General features: G+C 54.9%; 1 long non-coding RNA gene across 2 annotated transcripts in view; it reads right to left on the bottom strand.

Annotated features, from left to right (window-relative positions):
- LOC113603655 (uncharacterized) overlaps positions 1–15,513 on the bottom strand; it is a 29,297-nt gene extending 13,784 nt beyond the window's left edge. The window contains exons 1-2 of one of the 2 annotated variants that reach the window (XR_008290123.1): positions 14,588–15,513; positions 11,809–11,998 (exon numbers count right to left, since the gene is read on the bottom strand). This is a non-coding gene — a long non-coding RNA (uncharacterized LOC113603655). Of the gene's footprint in view, positions 1–946; positions 2,336–11,808; positions 11,999–14,587 lie in introns of those variants that run through there. The other variant, XR_008290124.1, reaches the window with a different exon arrangement.
- Positions 15,514–20,614: the final 5,101 nt, after the last annotated feature.

The following is a 20,614-nucleotide window of genomic DNA, read 5'->3' as shown; positions in this document are numbered from 1 at the left end:
GCAGTTTGCACTGGGTCAGTAGAATTCGAAATTACAGTCATTGAGGGCAAGCGTGATCATTATAATTTTTTTAAAGCATCCGTAAGTACACTTTAAAAAATATATAGTGTGTGTGTGCTTGCCTGTGAGTTTCTGGGGGGGGGAGGCAAAACTGGTGTCAAAGACCACAGCTCACGTGGCTTATTTAAAGGAGTGGATAGCCGGCACCCCTTTCGCTTTTCCCTTTGCGGAATGTTGACCCCGCTATTATGACAGAAAGACAACCAGCCAACCTAATAGGCCCTTTATTTGCTAATCAAACCTCTCATTAACAATTAATTGGATCAAAAGTTCATAGGCCATTATTGCTGTGTCAATTAGATGCGAAAGACCCAGGAGGCTGAAATGGAATGACTGCTCGGTGATAAATAATTTCCAGCGGTGACTCCCCTGACTGCTCGGAGGTCACGGTGCTGGCCGCAGAGGCCGCACCGGGTGCCCCTCTGACGGGACGGAGGCCGTGTGTCTTATCAGACATGCTAATTTAAGCTCCGTAATCTAAAACGTGTGAAACACCATCTCGGGGCAAACGGTAGATGTTGCGGCCGTGTCTCTACCTGAGCCCTACGGACGGTCTGTGTCCCTCCGGGTGGAACACGTCCCGCCCCGGGGTCTGGTCCAGGCGGTGCCTCGTGACCGTGTGGCATCGTGGGCGCCCTAACTGCCGGCCGCCTGGGGACGGACGACCTCCTGACCCCATGACTGGAAAAGCAGAACCACGCACCTTTCCCGACCACTTATTTGCCTGTCCTCTTCGGGAGGGGTGAGGTCTGAAGCGTTACTCGATCTCCAAGATTGCAATTCCACACCGAGGCCATTAGATTCGAATGAGTCTTGTTGTTTCCCGGCCAACGGGTAGGCGTTTCGGTTAGAAAAATAAGGGACGACCAACAAAATTTCGACTTACCGGAGGCAGGAGAAAGCTTTGACCATAGAAAGCGCTGCAGAAGAACGTGAAATGTGGGTTGTCGCTGGGTGTTATCACTGTTCCTAATGTGTGGCCACCCAGCAGATGGGAAGAGGTTCTTTCCACTTTCTGTGCTCCGTGGGAACCTTGCCGAAGGGTAGACATTGCGTGAAAATGTCTGATGTGGATGGCCTACCAATTAAACTCAGTGTAGGCAGGAAGTCCAACCAGAGCTCCTTACAAAATTGTGGGCTGTGCACCCTTTTTTCAAAATCCTGTTTGCACTTCATTATGTGAGGCCATGGCGGGCTCTGTTCAAGCGAGACGGTGTTCTCCAGCTGACAACACCACAAGCCGGCCTGGGGGAACGATTCCACCTTTGTCCCCTCGGTCAACACGTCCTCCCTGTATGGGACTGGCTCTATTCTTCCCACCAAGCGCCGAGAGGCAGGTGCGGCCACACGGCTCCCCAGTGGTCACTGGGGACAAGGCTCGGCCTATGCAACCCGCTCACCCCGCTCGCCATGGATACGTCCAGACGGGGGTTCACAGCCTGAGCCCAGGGAGGCGTGGATGAGGTTGGGAGACAGAGCCTTATTCACTGCTCTGGGAAGCACGCAGACAGATCTTAGCCCACTTCCTGGAAGGCCGTGAGGACCACATCACTCTAGGGGCGATCAGGGAAATGGCCAGCCGGCCACACCCACCTGGGCCTGTCCACCTGGAAGGGTCAATTTTACATCCACCAGGGCCACAGGCACCCGGGGTATTTGCTCGAACCTGATTCAGGCTGTGTCTGTGAGGCTGTTTCTGGGTGAGGTTAATATTTGAGGCAGTGAAGCAGGTTGTCCTCTCTGACGAGGGTGGGCCTCGTCCAGTGCTCCGAGGGCCCGGACGGAAAAAAAGGCAGAGGAAAGGAGAATTCACTCTCTGCTCGACTTCTGCATCTGGGACACTGGTCTTCACCTGGCCCCGGGCCGGGGCCCACACCACTGGCTCCCCTTCAGACAGCGGCAGCAGATTCCTTGGTCCCCAGTTTGCAAACAGCGAGTGATGGCAGACCAGACGCATAAAGCCCGCTAGTGCTGCTGTTGCCCTGCAACCGGACCGAGGCAGCGCCTTCCCTCTTCCTGCACCGGCAGCCTGGAAGCCCTGTCCTGCGGCATCTGGGCCTTTCTGAAGGGCACCTCTCCCACTCCCTTGCTTGTCTCAGGACACAGTGTGAGCAACGAATGGTTATACATATTTGCCCAATGGAATTAAATTTCAGCAGAAGAGGGAAGTCACACGAGGGCCCGTGCTAAGGCAAGATTAGAGATCTCTGATCAAGAAATGTAAACCAGCTGTAATGTGGCCTGGGGAGACTGAATCAACCGAAACGTTGGTTTTGCTTTGCGGCTGTCTGCAGGGGCTCAGCGCCGCATGCTCCCGCTGCGGGGGGTGTGTCCAGGAACCTTCAGGAAGCGAAGACCGAAGCCTGGCTCACGTAAAGGCAGCGATGGGTGCGGAGGCTGCTGGGACGCTCGCTGGCTCAGTGCCTTGAGCAGGGCCAGCCCGCGGCCGCCATCCCGCCACCTTGCACACGGATGCGAGGGTCGCTCGGAACAAGCTTCGTCACGAGGCTAAGTGTTTGAGTGCTCGTCACGAGGCTGAGGCTCGAGCGTCGAGACCCCTAGAACAGAAGACGACAGCGGAAGAGCACAGGTGTGAGTGAGCGTGCGCTGCGGGGCCCTTGCTAAGACTGTGCCTGTAAGGTGGGGGTCAGGCTGCACACGAGCGGGAACCGTCACCCAGGAGAAAGAAGCCACTTTGTGGACGGTGGTGCATTTCTTTCCTTCTTGCTTCTGACGGTGAGCTGCCCTGGTGGGGGGCGGGGGCCCCGCAGGGGGAGAGAAGGACCAGAACAGCAGGCCCCAGGGAACAAGGGAGCATTCAGCATGCCATGGGGACAAAGCGCATGCAGCTGGGAGCACGTGTGGGACACCAGCGCCTCTTCGAACGCGTGCGGACGGCTCTCCAAGTACAGTAAAGGCATCATCGTCACCACATACTTCCTCCCTCAACGGATGCTCAAAATGTGCCGCTCTCAGATTTGAGCTTCAAACATTTCGACGTCCCGCAGGCTTCAAAACGTCGAGAGTCCTTTCTCAGTGCGAGCCTGGGGTGTTCAATCTCCGTGTGTACGTTTAGATACATGGCTGTCCTCTTGCGGCAAAGGGCATCGCTGCTGATCCTTTACGTCCATTTCCTGCTGCTCCAGGATGGGCACACTGGTGCGACAGAAGACATCGGCTGGTTCCTGTGCCCCCAGACATGGCCTTCTGGTGGTTATGATTTACACCACAGAGAAAGCCCTTTCCTCCATACTTGTCTTTGTATTTTTTAAAACGATTTTCACTGCTAAGGCAAAAAGGGGATTTGAAAGATCAAATAGATACACCATATAGTGTTGAGTTCCTATTTCCTCGTTGTCGAGACTCCAGCGGAAACCTTCTGGGTGAACTCTGTTTCTGGTGTCATACCCTGATTGTCCAAATTTCAATCGCGCCAAGTATCCCACCCAACGTTGCCAGCGGCACCCGCGGGGGGACGTCAGGTGGGTCTGAGCACAGCCGAGGGTGGCCTTCGGCCGCGGAGCTCGGCGGTGCAGCATCCAGACGGAACGGCCTCCCCGTTCAGCCAGCGCACGTCACACATCACAGCCCTGGGGGCCTTCCCGCCATGGGCGCACGGGCTCGCTGTCCCCTCTGTGCGCTCGGTGCCCACAGAGGTGACCCCGCCAACACGCAGGCCTCCCGCCCAGCCTTCAGCACGGGCCCCACTGGGCTCTGTTACCTGTAAAATAACCAGATTTGGGGCCCCTGGCAGAATGAAAAATGCCCATCTATGGAGACGTTGAAAACAAAGGCTCAGAGCCGCTAATGAAACCGACCTGCCCTTCCTCTGGCTCCAGCTAGCCTCCCTGTGAATATTTTATCACCATGGACCCAAATTATAGACCCTGAATGTGGTGGGTTGTCCACAAGCTTGTACGAGCCTCAGCCTGGTCGAGGCAACGGAACCCAGGCCAGCCAGTGGGGTGAGGGTGGCCGCAAAGGTGAAGGGAAAGGTGGGTCGCCCACCAGACTGGGACATCCACCAGACTGGGGCGCCCACAAGAACTTAGCAGCAGCAACCTGGTTACTGTGCCTGGGGGAGGAACAGAGGAGGTGATGCGGGCAGAGCCCGAGGCTAATGGGGATGATGAATCTGGAGACCAGGACCTCAGAAAGGGGGCCTGTTTGCAGTCTGTGGACCTCAGAGGACAGGCATGTGATGATGGAGGGAGGATCAGCCATAGCAGAGAAGAGGAGGAGAAATCTCCTGGCCTCTCCTTCCTCCCACGCCCCAGGATCCTGCCAGCACCTGCCCGGGGGTCTGCCGTTTGTGGCCATGACGGGCCAGACCAGTGGGCAAGGGGGGCCTGGGAGGGGCCATGGGGGAAGAAGGTGGGGGAACCTGAGGGTGCGGGGTGCATGCCGGCAGTCCCAGGCCCAGCTGGATCTGACAGTATTCAGCCTGAGTCTGTATTGTGTCTGGTCAGCGTTCCGGGATTGTCACCACCACTGACGGAAAACACTAGAAGGTTCGGGGTGTTGGTTCTACTCTGACTCTGGCAAGCTCGCACGAGGCATTCCCTATGTCACTTTGTGCTAAGTCACTGCTGTAAGTCCTGCCATATCCAGGGGTCAGACTTCTGGGAAGTAGGCCTGGTCACAATCTGGCACAGATCTGGAAGTCAGCCAGAAAGGCGCTAAATTTGGGGGCGAGGGCTCGTCCTGGCTCTTGGGGGTGCGGGGGGAATAGTCCCTCGGGATTCAGTGTGGGCCTTGGTACTGGGGGTGATGCTCACGTCCCCAGGAGCCACAGCCCCACTCCATCACGCAGAGACCTGGGATTTCGGGGGACAGGAGTGTGGGGTGGTTGCAAAACAGGGTCAGAGCACCAACAGCAGTAAAGAATGGCTGTCTGCAGACAGAAACAAGAGAAGCCTCCTCGCGCACGGGGCCGAGCTCGCTCCCAGCAGGCCGCACCTGCACACTTGGCCCCACGACTGGGACCAGAAGGGACACCGCCCAGCACAGCTGTGGGCCACACACAGATCTCTGGGGGTTGGAGTTCCACTGTTATTTTTGTTTACTGAGCTTCTGTTCTGTTTTGTCTTTTCTGTGTAGGGATTTTCACCTTCCCACTCCCGGGCATGTGATAAAATCCAAAGCTACGGGAGAGCCCGTGTCAGTCCGTGAGCCCCACCGTCAAAAGCAATGCACGGGAAATTGAAACACCCCGGGAAGCCAAAGCACACTGAGATTTACTCCCAGTCACCGGTGCTTTATTTTAGAAAGCGAACCCGACAAATGAATGGCGCAGCGCTGAGGCTAACAAGAGGTTCCTCATCCAGAGGCGTCCTAATTGCCTGTAACACGGGCTTTAGATTCCCTCTCCCAGCACCATGACCCGTGCGCCTCTCCATCTCCCTCGCTCACCGCGTCGAACCTCACGTTCTCTCCCGGCCGGGCCGGTCTGGAAAGAAGTGACCTCAGGAGAAACGGACACTGGACGAGGACAGCTCAGGCTCATTTGCAAGCAGCCCATCTCTCCGGACCTTCTCCAGACAGTTTTCATGGTAGCCTACCCAATAACCTCCCCGCCCCATGAGCACCACAAGCCAAACATTTCAGGCGTCTTCAGACAGGCACGTTTAACGAAAGGGCTGCAGTTGTGACAGTAACAGATCACGCTGAGTGTCGCGGCAAGGCCCTGGGGCGCCGCGGTGAGCCCCCCACGACCCACCGTGACACCTGCCCCAGCCTCTCCGAGGGCCAGGCCTGGGCTTCGTTTTGCTTTGTTTGCTCAATGGGGATAAAAGTGATACTCACCTCGTGGGTTTTCGAGCAAATAGAGAGATTCAGATGCAGAAGTCTGACAAGGGCTGGAGTACGGGACGATCCAATGAGGAGCCAATGTCCCTGGAGGCTGTCGCTACCGTCCATTAAAGCGAACTTTCCAAACGAAATCTGCCATTCAGACTCCCAGCGATCATGTCTACGTCTCCCCCCGTGATGAAGGCGAGAAGGTTACATACAAGCCCCCGGATCCCGTATGGTTCCTCTGTTAATTGCGGAAATACCTGTTTCAGAGCTGGGGAGGAAGCCACAGGGCACCAAGGGTTTTCTGTTTTTGTTTTGCTTTTAGCATCGAGACATTTCCCACCTTGTCCAATGACGTTTGGTGGGGCTCTTGGAGCAGTGTCACCGCCAGGACCGCATCCCCCACTCTGAGCAGCCGAGAGCAAACAGGCCGTGTGAACGCAAGACCAGAGGGCCCGAGCACAGAGCTCGGAAAGACACGTGCGGGTGGTCAGGGCCTTGGACTCTGGTCCCGGGGCGTACCCTCTGTCCCAGTCAGTGTCTGCCTCCTCCGTGCCTCTCCACTGCTCACTCGGGGAACACTGCTCAGAGCGGGAGACTTTACAGGCCTCCCTCTACCTGTGACTTCCACCTGCAGGTCTAGCCCCCAGAGGGAAGTGTGGGGGTCCTGGGCAGTTTCCCGAAGGAAAAGCTACTTGTGACCTGCAGACACTGGGAAATGGAAAGCGTGGCCCCAGGAGGCATTCCAGGGGGAGGCCGGGACACTGCACCAGAGCCACAGGCCCAGGCTTCACTCAGCTTCCCCGCGCCCAGACTCTGAGGGACAGGCCACACGTGCAGAGTCTACAAACGTTGCAAGGAGAGCGAGGGCGTTTGCGAACAGCTTCGTGCCAACACCTCCCGCAACTCAGGTGAAATCGGCAAAGGCCTCGCGTGACCAAAACCACCAGACTGCACTGAAGACAGAGGCCCTGTGTCTGTTACGGTGGCTCCCACTCTAAGACCTTCCCCGGAGAGAGCTCCAGTTCGGATGGTTTCTCCGGGGATGCTGTCAGACTCTGGCCCCACAGAAACTCCTGAATATACTCACAGGGCCGGGAGTGGACTCGTAAGAGAAGCAGGCAGGGACCTTACCACAAAACTAAAGACTGTAAGTCTAGTCGTCAAATTCCTTATGCAAATGTTAGTGAATCAAACCCAGCAATTCATAAAAGAAGATACTGTTTCATGACCAAGTGGGATACAGCCCAAGAACGCTAATGGTTTCACATTTCAAAATCATATCAGATTAAAATAGCAAAACCAAAATCATATGATCGTATCAGTGGATGCAGAAAAGGCACTTGACAAAGCCTGATCCCCCTTTATGACAAAAACTCTCAGCAAAAATTCTAGGGATAGAAAGGGGGAAGGGGCGCCTGGGTGGCTCAGTCGGTTGAGCGTCGACTTCGGCTCAGGTCATGATCTCACGGTTGATGAGTTCGAGCCCCGCGTCGGGCTCTGTGCTGATGGCTCGGAGCCTGGAGCCTGCTTCGGATCCTGTGTCTCCTTCTCTTTCTGCCCCTCCCCCACTTGTGCTCTGTCTCTGTCTCAGAAATAAATAAAAATTAAAAAAAAAATTTAAAAGAAAGGGTGAAAAACATACAGATTGGAAAAAAAGAAAAATGTCTTCTAGATGACTTGATCACATATGGAGAAAATGTGAACCAATCCACAAAATGAGCTACTAAGACTTATCTTCTAGAAGCTTCCCTGAACAAAAAGAAGGGAGCATTTCTGGGACCTGGTGCCGGCCCGTCCGTCTCCACCTCCTGCCCCTGGCCCTGCCACACTGGCTGTTGTTTTAAAGCCTCGCTCACGAGGGCCATAAGTTTGCTGTCTGCCCTGCCTGGTGCCTTTCCCCACACAGCTTCCTTGTCCACATTCGTGGCTCAGTTCAAAAACCGGCTTCCCAGAGAGGCCCCCGGACCCCCTCCCCACCCCATCACTCTACTACACTACCACACTTTTATTTTTAACTTCCTTCTCCCTGATTACCACTGTCTGACATCATTCTAATGTCGGGTCTACGTATCTGTCTTCCCACAAAGTGTCCTCCACGGGGACAGGCACCTTGTCCCCCTGTATCCTGAGGCATCTCCGGCATCCGGCTCTCCGTAAGTGGTTGCCGAGTGAGTACTAGATGCCAGCAGATGTCATAACGTTAAAGCCAGGGAGGGAAGCTTGGAGGTTTTATCCTGGTTGGTTAGGGGAATTAATGTAATGGCCCTCGAAGCCAATAACTGCAAGAACGCATAATTTTTACTTTAATTAATTTAATTTTAGAGCAGTTTTAAGTTTGCAGAATAATTGTATAGAAAGCACACAGTTGCCGTGTCCCATCTCCCCCGTGCGCACATTTTCTGAGTCTCTCGCCCGGGTGTGGTACGTTCGTCACAACTGATGAACAGACAGTGATAGATTATTAACTAAAAGTCCACAAAGTTCACTGCGGGTGTTGCAGATTCTGCGCATGCAACGAACGCGTAATGGCGCGGATCCACCGTGACGGCTCACACGGAATAGTCTTGTCACCCTAAAAATGCTCTGCGCCCCACCGGTTCTTCACTTCCTCCCTGCAAACCCTGAACCACCACTGATCTTCCCTTAGTTGTGTCTTTTCCAGAATGTCATAGAGTTGGAATCGTACAGTACGGAGCCTTTCCAGGCTGGCTTCCTTCACTGTCTTGATAGCCCATTTCTGTTTATTGTTGTCATAATATAGTTACATGTGAGTGTACATGCCCACATCTATGCTATCGCAGTAAATGACGGTCGCCTGTATACACATGCCACCTTTCCCTCCTCTACTCACCTACTAAAGGTCAACGCGGTTGCTTCTGAGTTTTTGGCAATAATGAATGAAGCTGCTAGAAACATTCACGTGCGATGAACAGACAACTGACACAAAGGTCACCAGGCAGAGGCAGTGTATAAAAACCTATTGTGTTTTTATATGCAAGCTACAATTAATTAGACATCTGACACACAAAAAGTACTGTTTGCAATAGCATGACGTCCAAGAAATACTTGAGAGTAAACCTCACAAAATGATCAAACACCTCGTGTGGAAATGTGATGGACTCACAACATCTAACTCAGTCCTGAGAAAGAACAGAAATACAGGACCTCTACTTTATTCGAGATTTCTATGAAGTTACAGTGATCGAGAAAGTGTGGTGTTGGCGTGAAAACCAATGGACTCCATCCAGGAATCCAGAGGTGGGCTCGACACATACACAGCCAACTGGTTTTCAACAAAGACACCAAGGCAATTCAACGCAGAAAGGGTATTCTTTTCAACGAATGCTTCCAGAACAGTCAGATGTCCGTATACAAACACAAAACAAAATGGAACTGAATCCTTGCTTCACGCGATACACGAAAATAAACTCAGAACACAGACCTAGACGTTAACGGCTAAAACCACACATCATCTCTAGTGTATTTTAGGTCCAAATCTTTACGACCCTGAGCTACTCAGGATGCTTCGAGAGGGTGTCCAAAGCCTGATGAAACGCCATCACATCAAGTGGACTTCATTAAAAGGTAAAGAATTTGTCCTTCCAAAGATACTTCTAGGAAAAATGAAAAGAAAAAAAAAAAAAAAAAACCTCGGGGTGGGAGACAATATCTACAAAGCATTTAAAGATTATGCCCCCCTCAAAAATATAAAGAATTCTTATACCTAATTCGGTAATTCCGTAACCAAAAACTGAGAACCTACAACGGAAAGAACACGAGAGCTGTGCGTGTGGTTAACGCGGGGAAGCTCCGCTCGTTACTCATCGGGGAAGTGGAAACAAAGATCGCTTCTGGGACGTCCAAGAAGGTAAAAGTCTAATCATGCCAGATGCTGGTGACACCGGGAAGCCGTCAGGACCTCCACTCCTTGTTGGGGGGAAGGCAACGGCTACAGCGACTTGGGAACACAGTCTGGTGGCTTCTCGTGAAGTGAAACACACACGTACCCTATGAGTCAGGAGCCTCCCTCCTGAGTCATCACCTAAGGGAAATGAAAACATGTCCACACAAAGACCTGAACACGGGTATTTACAGCAGCTTTATGCCTAATAGCTAAACACTGGAAACAGCCCAAATGTCCATCATCCGGTGAATGGAGAAACAAATCGTGACAAATTTACACAATGGAATACCGCTCGGTAATACAAAGGAATAAAGTCCTGACACACTCCACCACATGGGTGAGTCTCAGCGGCATGTGCTCTGTACAAAGAAGTCAGGCACGAGAACACTGCAAGCCGTATGCAGAATTCCAGAAAAGGCAAACGTCGAGCGACAGAAATAGGTCAGTGGCTGTCAGGGGGCAGGGGAGCGGATTGACGGTAAAGGGGCAGGAGGCAGGGGGGGCTGGTGGAAACGGCCTCAGTCTTTCTTGTGTTGGTTGTTATGTGGCCGCATGCATTTGTCAAAACTCGTCAGACTGTGCACTTAGGAGAGGGGGGTTTCATCGTACGCACACGGTATCTCTAGAAATACGACTTTAAAAACTCACTCTAGCCGCCAGCTGGGGGAGGGATTAGAGACACTGCGGGGCTGCGGGGCTGGACGGATGCTGTTGAGGTGGTTCCAGGATAGTATGGCCGTGGCGACCGGTGGGGGAAATCCTGTGGGGATGGGAGCTCTGGGGACTTCCTCCCCCTTCAGAAATAATAATTTAGGGGGAAAATCAATTAGCAATCAGCAACATTTAACGGTAATGAATGTTGTATATAGAAAATAGGACACGTCGTATGTCACATCAAAATGCCCCCAAGCATCTTTAATATGACTCTCTTGTTTCCCTCTAAGAGAAGTTAAGTCACTTGTTGGTGCAAATCCCACCTGGGAATCTCTGTAAGTGCAAACTGAGGCAGGACCACTGAGCAGAGACCCTCTGCCTCCTGCCTCTGCCCTTTTCCTGGGTGGGGGGCTCCCCTCAGAGCCCAGCTGCCCCAGAGCTTGGGAAAGGGCCCACCCCGACCCTGCAGGAAGACCCTTCCCGCCCAGCCCTGAGGCCCAGGCCCACGCGGCAGCTAGCTGTCCGCACATTCGTGGCCGCACATTCTCCACATTTCAGGAGAAAATGAGACTCCAAGAATGTTCAGTGTTCGGACTTCCCTCCCCCGAAACGAGGTAACTCTCCACCAGCAGGATGTACATTTTTGTTTGCAAGCTGACTGGCGACGAGTTTCTAAAGATGAGCTAATTACGCTCACCAGCCAACTCCCCAATGAACGTCAGCGGAGAAGCCGGTCGGCTGCAGAGACTTGTTATACGCGGACGTATGTTCTTTCCAATATTTGCGTTTCATTCTACTTAATCTTCCACACAGCCGACATTTTCCTAGATAGTTTTGTGCACATGTCTCCACGATTTTTATCTCTTTTTGCAACACTGAGCATTTATTTTGCTTCTCGGTGATAAGTTGTTCCAGACAGTAGGTAGATTATCAGGAGGAAAGATGTTTTATTAGTTAATAATGTACTTACCAAATTATTTGGCTCATAACTGATTTGCATATTTTTATAGGCTACTGAGCCACTGAATCAAAGACAGGAGCACGTATTTGCTTCTGGAAAGTTTGAAATGACCCTCATATTTTACCAAGGATGAAAGTTTGACCATTTCAAATACTTCAAAACCCTATTTCCTCGCAAGCCTTCACGTGGGGGAAGATTCAGTGACCTATAAAATGCACACATCAGTTATCACCTAAATAATTTGGGAAGGAAACTATTAGCCCCCCTGTTTATCACAGCTTGGATAGCTCCTTGGCTGCAACATCGCTCACTGTCCTTAAATCAGAATATCACCGTGCAAAAAAGAACTTCGCAATAAAACATCAAAGAAAATGTAATGAGAGTTTGGTGATGCAAAAAATTATCTCTATTGCTTATTCAGATGCCTTACCTGGAGGAGTGACTTAGGATCTGTCACATACTGCTGCTAACGGATGATAAAATTACAGCTTGTCTCACGTCACTTTGCTGCCCTCTACGCCATGGCGGCCTCCCAGGGGCTGTGGGCTCAGCTGTGTCCCCCAAATTCCTATGTCAAAGCCCCCCAGGACTCCGAATGTGATGGTGTTTGGAGACAGGACCTGTTAAAGAAGTGAACTCGTTGGGATAGGCCATAATCCCGCAGGGCTCCTGTCCTCACAAGAAGAGGAGGTGAGACAGATAGGGACGCCCATGTGACGGCACAGGGAGAAAGGGGTGCCTCCACGCCAAGGAGGGACGCCTCACCGGGACCAGCCCTGCCCACACCTGGTTTTAGACTTCCGGCTTCCGGAACCGTGAGCCGACAGTCCTGTGTGTAATCCAATCAGCCGGGAGCGTTTCCCGAGGCGGCCGGCGTGCACAGATGCACCACCCAGCACGGGCGCACTGCAGCCCGGACCCTCCGGCTGATGGGGGAACCGGCCAGGCCTGGAAATTCACCGGCCGGTGGCTGAGGTCTGAGGACCACCATCCCCCTGTTGGGCTGACGTGTTCCAACACCGAGCCACAGGATCCACTCGGGCAACCCCCAAAAGTGGCGCGAAGGGGCAGGCGCAGCCGCAGCAGCTGGGCCGTGAACCGGGTCCCGATGCCCCAAAGGCACTCCAGTGATGGTGGCCTCAGCCTGCGGCCCGCAGAGGAAGCTGCCTTTCGCGGAGGGGCCCTGGCTATGCCTGGGAATCTGACGTTGCAGAATCTGACTTCTGTGTTCTCCCCCGTGGCCACCGCACGCCAGCATGCGCAGTCCAGAGCCACTCAGCAGGGGCCTCCCCTCTGCCTCGGTGTCCCCACCCCTGGGCCTGGGCCTGGGTCCCGTGTCTGCGTGCCTGGAGGCCCGGCTCTCACAGAAAGGATTCTCTTGGCTGCAGGCCCTGGCCCTTCATATCTTGTCAACTCTCCTCAAACGTTTAAGACACGGAGGGAAGGGTTGCCTGGGGGTCTCCATCGGTTGAACGTCCGACTTCGGCTCAGGTCATGATCTCACGGTCCGAGTTCGAGCCCCGCATCAGGCTCTGTGCTGACAGCTTGGAGCCTGGAGCCTGCTTCGGATTCTGGGTTTCCCTCTCTCTCTGCCCCTCCCCTGCTTGTGCGCGCTCTCTCTCTCTCTCTCTCTCTCTCTCAAAAATAAACATTAAAAAGCTTCTAAGACATGTGAAAACTCACATTTACAGTTCTATAATTTCTCAGCCCGTGCTTGAAGTCGGGCGCCCTGACTCGGGGATCCTGTGCTGACAGGGAAGCTATGGACGCGTAGTTCCTTCTTCCAGAGCCATTCCCGGGCCATGCGCCCTGGCCGGGCTGTGGACCTGCCCCAGGCGGGAGACCGAACGCCCCAGGCGTCGCCGAGGGCAGCGAGAGCCTCACCGAGGCTGAGGGCGCACGGGTGGGGCCGGGGGGGCCGGGTGTGGCCGCTGGCCTCTCGCGGGCCCCGGGGAGCTGGGACCCGAGGGGCTGGTGCACCGGGCAGGCCACAGGCCACGCCGCTGTGACATCTGCACCGTCACGGGTCTCATCCAATCGCCAGGCTCCCCTGGCTCCCGTGAGCGTGCTCTGTCAGCACCACCCCCAAATCCTGACCAGGGCGTCCTGGGGTGAGTGGAGAGACACGGCCAGGGTCCCGGCGGGCACCCGGGGTTTTCTGCTCCCCCCACCGGGAGCGTGCCGGGATGGTGAGGGAGGGGTGAGGTGCGGGACCGGCAACAGAGGGGGGAAGGCCTGGTCTTCTTTTCCTGCCGTTGCTTCCCTTGTACTCAAACAGCCACAGGGGCCTTCAAGACGCCTCCCAAGGGGGCTGGGGAGACGGAAGGAGGGCAAAGCTTCCCCCTCACACAAGAAACAAGAAAAGCAAGGGGCGCCTGGGTGGCGCAGTCGGTTGAGCGTCCGACTTCAGCCAGGTCACGATCTCGCGGTCCGTGGGTTCGAGCCCCGCGTCGGGCTCCGGGCCGATGGCTCGGAGCCTGGAGCCTGTTTCCGATTCTGTGTCTCCCTCTCTCTCTGCCCCTCCCCCGTTCATGCTCTGTCTCTCTCTGTCCCAAAAATAAATAAACGTTAAAAAAAATTAAAAAAAAAAAACAAAGCAAAACCCACTCGTGGCTTTACCACGAGTCCTCTGCCACCGTCTAGCTTACAGAGAACTCGGGCCCTGACGCGGCCGGAGCACAGGTGCTGGCGGCCTCCGTCCACGGGCAGGACCATCTGCACCAGCCCAGCGCCGAGCCTCAGACGGTGGCCGGGGCACCAGGGAACCAGCGATGTCACAGGATGTGCTCATGCGGGAACTCTGGTCACTCAAATGCCAGACACCCAAAGAGCAGAGACCCCAGCCAGCCCTGAGTGCTCCTGGAAGCTTCCGGAAGCTTCTCCAAGCCCTGGTCTGTTCTGAGAGGCCCTCCAGGGGTTCCCGCATGCCTGTGGACACCTCAGTGGAGCACTTCACGGCCTTACAGTAGCTGCAATTTGCATCTCCGGCTGGCCCATTAGGTTGAGCTCACCGTGGTTGACGTGCTCGCTTGTTGGCTGGATGGAGGGACGGAGGGACGGACGGACAGACAGATGCATACAAATAAAGCCTTAAAAAGCATATGGGTTCTGAAGTCACCGTTTAACTCCCTCCTCACATCCAGCTGCCTTTCCTCCGGGAGACACACACTTCGGAGGGGTAGGGGAGGGGGGTTAAACTTCTGACCTACCCTCTGTGATGCCTAAAATCCACCTTGCCGGGCTGCATCCCCGTCCTCAGGAACATGCAGGCCCGTGGGGTAGAGGGGATGGGGCCGGAAGTAATCCTGATGGAAAGCATTGAATCACACACACACACCCCGCTTGGGAAACCAGGGGACACGAGTAAACTCCCAGCACAAAGCAGCAAGGAGGAGGTTCCCCAGAGCTGGACCCCTGGCCCTGAGGAGCACAGACGTGGTGGGGCCTTGCAGAGGCACGTCGGCTTCGGGACAAAGGGACCGGGAAGGAGTGGGGGACTGCACAGGGAGGAGGGGTGCTCGGCGGTCAGCGGTCGCTAACCCCAGTGCCAGCTCGACGCCCCGCTGAGACGTCAAAGCACCCGCTCCCTTCTCTGTGATACGGGGTTTCCCTCGGCTCTTAGCACGGGTCTCCACCCGTCTGATGACATCTTCATTTTGTCCTTTTGTCCTCGGAACAGACCTCAGGCTCCTGGAGGGCAGGGACTCCGCCACCAGGTCCCCAGCTGCAGGGCCTGGGTGGGGTCCCTAAGTGTTTGCTGAGTCCAAGAGCGTGTAAATCGGCCCAAACACCAGCAAACAAAGGCGGGTTACAGTCACCAGCAGAAGCGGGGAGCACTTACGCCGCCTCCCTCTGAAAAGAAAAGCAACATCACACCTCGATTAAACTCTACACGTACCGCAAAGACACACGGAATTAGATGGAGAAAACATAAAGCTTATTTTAGTACGTCTGAATGAGGGTTTCTTGGCGAGATACGCACCCCAAGAAGTTCAGGCGAAAAGATGGCCACATCTGATACTGGAACCGGGAACAACCCAAAGTCTTCCGGGTGGACAGACATCCCGTCAACAAAGTACCAACGTCAAAGAGCCCGTCTCTGACCCGGCAACGCGTCTAGAGGAATCTAGTCGCGGCCCAGTACGTGCTGCCCGGCCCAGGCTCCGCGGGGCGGGGAAGCGAGCGAGCCAGCGCAGGGGTCGGTCCCCGAGCCCCGGCGCCACCAGCTGGTGCAGTGAGCGGGGAGCCCCCGCAGAGCTGGAGGCTGGAGACCCCCACGTCCACGGGCGTGCGCGCACAACACGCCCACGCTCCCATGCACGTGCACGCACGCTCCCACACGCGCTCGCGCATGCTCCCAGGCCCGGTGCACGCGCATGCGCTCCCCCAGAGACTGGAGGCGGCCCACTGTGGCGGCCCCGCGTCTTGGGGCACCCCAGGCAGCCGAGGGAAAGGAGGCAGGGGGGCCCGGCACAGCAGCCTGGGTGCGGGGGACGTAGTGTCGGGCACGGTGTCTTTTCTGACCCCAGATAGATGAGCTGCTTCGATCCCAAACACACTCGTGCGTGGGAGGGCAGTGGCGGACGACGCGGTTTGCACGCTCACTCCCCGCAGGGACCTGGGTGTCGCCCGGCTGCGCACAAGGCCAGGGCTGCCTGTGTCCCTGGGGAAGAAATGCGACTTTCGGAAAGAGCTGCAGAGGGAGAAGCCTCCCGCCCCTGCGCCTCCTGCGTCCCCTCCCGAGCTCAGTTCTCTTCTAGGTGTGGAGCAGCCCCGGCCAGTTCACCCGTGTAAGGTGCCCCAGTGCTTCTGTGCAGCCGCAAAACACCAAGCCCCTTCCGCAGTGTCCTTACTCCTCTTACGCCGTGCCTGCGGCCCTCCGGACGCGCGTTTGACCCCGTGAGTCCGCTTTAAAAGCTCGTCCTGACAACCTTGCTGGTTGGACGAACCATCTTTACCCTGAACGGTAGGGCTCTTACTTACCTGCCCCTGGCTCCACCCCAGCCTCGCCTCATGCCTTCTGTCTGGGCGGGTACACTCGCAGCTCTGTGGGTTCTTGAGCACATGTTTCCCTTATGACCTCAGGGCCTTTGCACAAACTGCCCCCTCTGCCTGGAACCACACATCCTTCCCCATAACGTGCGGCTTGCCTCCAGGAAGATTTCCCAACCCCACGCCAGGCCATGTTATCCTGGTTTATGCTTTCAAAATACCCCATCCTTCTCTTTTATGGAAAGTTGCTGTACTTGTCATTAATTAATGACATTAATTAATTTCTTACCAGTCCTAAAGGGTCTGTGTCTCAGCCGTAATGCCAGCTCTGGTAGGACCAGGGCTCCTCACATGGTCTGGGTACTACCCACTGTCTGACTGGCAACTCACCAATCACATGTTGAGTGAGTGTATGAATGAACAAGGGAGCCGCCTCTGGAATTAGGAGGTGCTTATAAGTGACTTGACGGCCATACAGCAGGGCAGTTCTGTCTGTCTCCCACGACCCCCGGGGACCCTGTACTGGCGGGGGGGGGGGAAGGCTGCAGACACCCTCAGCCACCTTGATCGGTGTTCATGCAGCCTCTAACGACCGAGGGAAGCAGGAGGGAACGCCTCCCTCCTAGGGCTTTACCTGGGAAGGAAACACCGCAAACCGTGAGCAGGGGAGGCTCTGTGCAGTCGCCCTCCCCAGGACAGGTGAGCACTGGGCCTCCAAGTCTTCTGAACAGATCCCAGAGCAGGGGTTTTCCACTTGGGATTTTGGGCTATCCCTCCACTATCACATGTCCAATTTCGGTCCAACTTTCTCTATCCTATTAACTCAACCCTAACTCCCCAGAAAACCAAAGCAGTTTAGAACAGGTGGTTGTGTTCCCTCTGCGACCCTCCAGGCCCCTCCGGGTGTGGACATACCGCGGACAGCAGTCCGAAGTCCCGCAAGAGTGCCACACGGGCCTTGGCCCGTGGTGTGCGCCCGGGGCCCTTCTGGTTAAAGTTTTAGGTAGCTGTACGGACACGAGTAGGAAGGTGAGTCGTTCCACAACAGAAATGAAAGTGAAATAAACCGAGTCGAGGCTTCGCTGATGCTCCTCCGGGAACTTTATGTAGCAGTTACGGTAACAACACTCAGCGTCTTCAAGGCTCTTTGAAACTTTAGCAAATTCAGCCCCGCCATCGTGATGCGGGGCAGGGGAACGGCATGCTCTCATCACCGGTGACACAAGCTCACGGCGACAGTGAGGGAAGGTGGTTACCCCGCGCCGCCCGCCCCACAGCCGCACACACTCGCCCTGGGCGGAGCCGGAACCCCCGTCGTGGGTGTGGTCCTGCCCGGTCCCAGGCGAGCACCACCCGGCCGGACCCGTGGCCCGATTGCTGCGAAGACGTCCCCCTCCCTTCTGAACCGTGTGCGTCCCTCCACGCCCGTCCTGTCCTGGACACACGAGCCCATAAAAGCGCTCCCCACGCCCCGCTGCACACAGGCCTCTCCCAGGGGACCCTCGGCGACTCTGGGTCTGTACATCTTCTCAGATCAGCCACGGCAGTCGTCTTTGGAACCGGCAAACGGCACTCTGTGCTCGAGAGCGCTCCTTCCTGCTGCACGCGCCGGGTGGCTGGCCTTCGCCCTCGCCTCGGGCTGCCCTGCATCTGTCCTCCGCCCTCGGCCACACACCCCTGCGTCCTCCCAGCTGGGGCTCCCGGGGAGCAGGCTCTCGGGATTGGCTCCGGGGCTGCCGGAAATGAAGTCTTTAATTCAGTAGATGGCACTCTTACCTCTGAATCCACAGAGCACCACGCTTCTCCCACACGCACACACACCTGACAAAGAGAAGGTAAGCCGGTTGCGTTTCGAGTTCACACGGCAAGTGTGCCCTTCCGTGGAGACCAGGCTCTCCTGGAGAGCTCCCCGGAGGAGGCGGCCGCTGCGTCCTGGGGCCAAGCCGACTCCTGGAAAACGTACACAAGCGCTAAAAGAAGCGGAAGTAGGTTTGGCTGCAGAACTGTTCTTTCAGCAGCAGACTTTCCAGAATGTTCTTTCAAGTTGCTTGGTCGTACAGCACCAGCTTCTTGCTTCTGTCCGTAAAGGTCTTATTATGTAACAACCCCTGTTTAGCATAGACGGCTCCTCAAGCTTGAAAACATGCTAAGCAATTGTTCAATTATATATTCCCAGGTAAATGCTATCTGTCCCGTGTAACACTAATTGTGTTGGCTGGTGACTTGAAGGAAAATAATTATGATAAAAATAATGAGTGTTATAAGGTATAAACTACACAGCTAATTTTCCCAACAGCTTTGGAATCTCTGCTCCTCTCTCTCTTTTATTTTTCCTTAGAAACGACGTTCGTTCTTCCGATTTTATTCTTCTCTTATTCTCCTGAAACTGGGAGAATGCGGCAAATGAAAACTTCAAGAAGGCCTTCCTGCGAGGGGACGAAGCAGAAATAGAAGTCACCCCGATCCCGTTAGGTGGAAATATTCACTGACCACGCTGGTGGGTCCCCTTTTGTGGTTCTAGTGAGGGTCCCACTGCACAGAAGGGAGAGAAGTCTGACTGCGTTAAACAAGGATTTGTGGGAGGAGATTTGTGTGTCCTTTGACATCTGGAACAGGGCCAAACTGCGGCCGGGGCCGGGGCCGGGGGCTCAGTGTCTCCTCCACCCCCGACCTCGCTGCAGCTGAGGGTGTGTCACAGTCTCTCATGCCAAGTTGCCATTCGTGATTTCCAGGACACCTGGGAGAGAATGGGTGTCGCCCATAGCTCCTGAGTCCGCGGCTGATTCCCGACATCAAGCTCCCAGGAAGGCTCTCCGTGGTCTGGCCGGGGTCACATGACATCTCAGGACCAGGCAGCTGTGCCGGGACTCAGGGGTGCACGGTCCCCACGGGTGGCTCCCGAGGTGCCCAGGTGGACGGGGGCGGGTCAAGGTCAGGTGCCGGAGGAGGCAGGCCCGTGTGTCTGCGTGCGCTAGCACAGGTGCGCACGTGTGGGGGCTGAGGAGGAGTCTTTAAAAAAGAGGAATAAAGGAAGAAAAAGGAAGCGTTTCTACTACACAGGATGTTGTAATTATGTAAGCAAATGATGTCTCCACGAATGTGACATCGTAAGGCTGCTTTTCAGTCTCTGTGGCGTCTCAAACTGTGGTTTGATACTTTAATTCCTAGATTTATCGCAATTCATGCATGGATTATTTCCACTCCCCTCCCCCCCCCCCGCCAAATTTTGAATAAGTTGTTGAGATTGGCAAGTGTTCATGCTCAGAATTCACCGATTACAGAATTTTAGCTCACGATGGGTGAAGGAGTTGCCTCCATGGCCAACCTGGGCCTGTGCTCTCCTCAAACTAAGAGTTCAGAGCAGGCACGGCTATTTACAGAAGAGGAGTCCCGTCGGCAGCTAAGAAAACAAACGGCTGTAATGATCTGTGCTTCCCCGCGGAGCTGGTCGGCACATTTCCGGGTGACCCTGGGGAGGCAGCGTATCTCCGATCTCCGTTGCCCAACGGTCTCTGGGGTGCAGGGCATGAGTCCTAGGCGGTCAGGATGTGCCCAGACCCATCTCCTGGGCACGGCTTCCCTCCCCTCCAACACCAGCCAGTTGGCTCACAGCCTCTTTAGTGGCAGAGGTTGTGCAATCCTTTCTTCATAAATTGGCTTACATCAACCGATTAAAAGACGAGATCAGTCTTCTGAGTTTGCCCCGCGGCTTGATGAGAGCGATTTCTGCTTACCACCTTCCTCTATTGTGTTTGGAGATTCTCAGACTTCTGGAAATATCTCTTGGAAAGCCAGTGTTTGTAGATTTCCTGTGTCATATGGTTGATAATTTACCGAGGTCGCAGTCAGATGCACCGTGTTCCTTTCTCCTGTCGACAAGCCGTTTACAAAAACCCTGTTGGGCTCGTGGGTGTGCCCCATATCCTAATTTGATAGGAGTGCTCCCTCCCTTCACTTGGGCCTCTTAGCACATCACACAATGTTCTGCACATTTTATAAGCGTTTAATTACATCTGGGGAAAAGCTGATTGATGGAAAGAGTAAAAGGTGAGTAAAGAACGTGGGAGGTTTGGAAATTGGCACAGAGAACAAATTGAAGTCTAATTAATAAACAGGAAGAACTGGAAACCATGTCTGGTGTGGAAGCCATCATCGGAGATGGATGGAGGGAGCGGACGTTACTAGAATGGAAGTTGGGAAAGGCGTGGCTTGCTCAGAAGTGCCTGGCCGAGGAAGAGAGTGCG

Source organism: Acinonyx jubatus, chromosome A1 (genome assembly GCF_027475565.1).
Source record: "Acinonyx jubatus isolate Ajub_Pintada_27869175 chromosome A1, VMU_Ajub_asm_v1.0, whole genome shotgun sequence".
Lineage (NCBI taxonomy): Eukaryota > Metazoa > Chordata > Mammalia > Carnivora > Felidae > Acinonyx > Acinonyx jubatus.
Note: the sequence above shows the minus strand (reverse complement) of the source record. Positions and strands in the feature narration are given on the sequence as shown.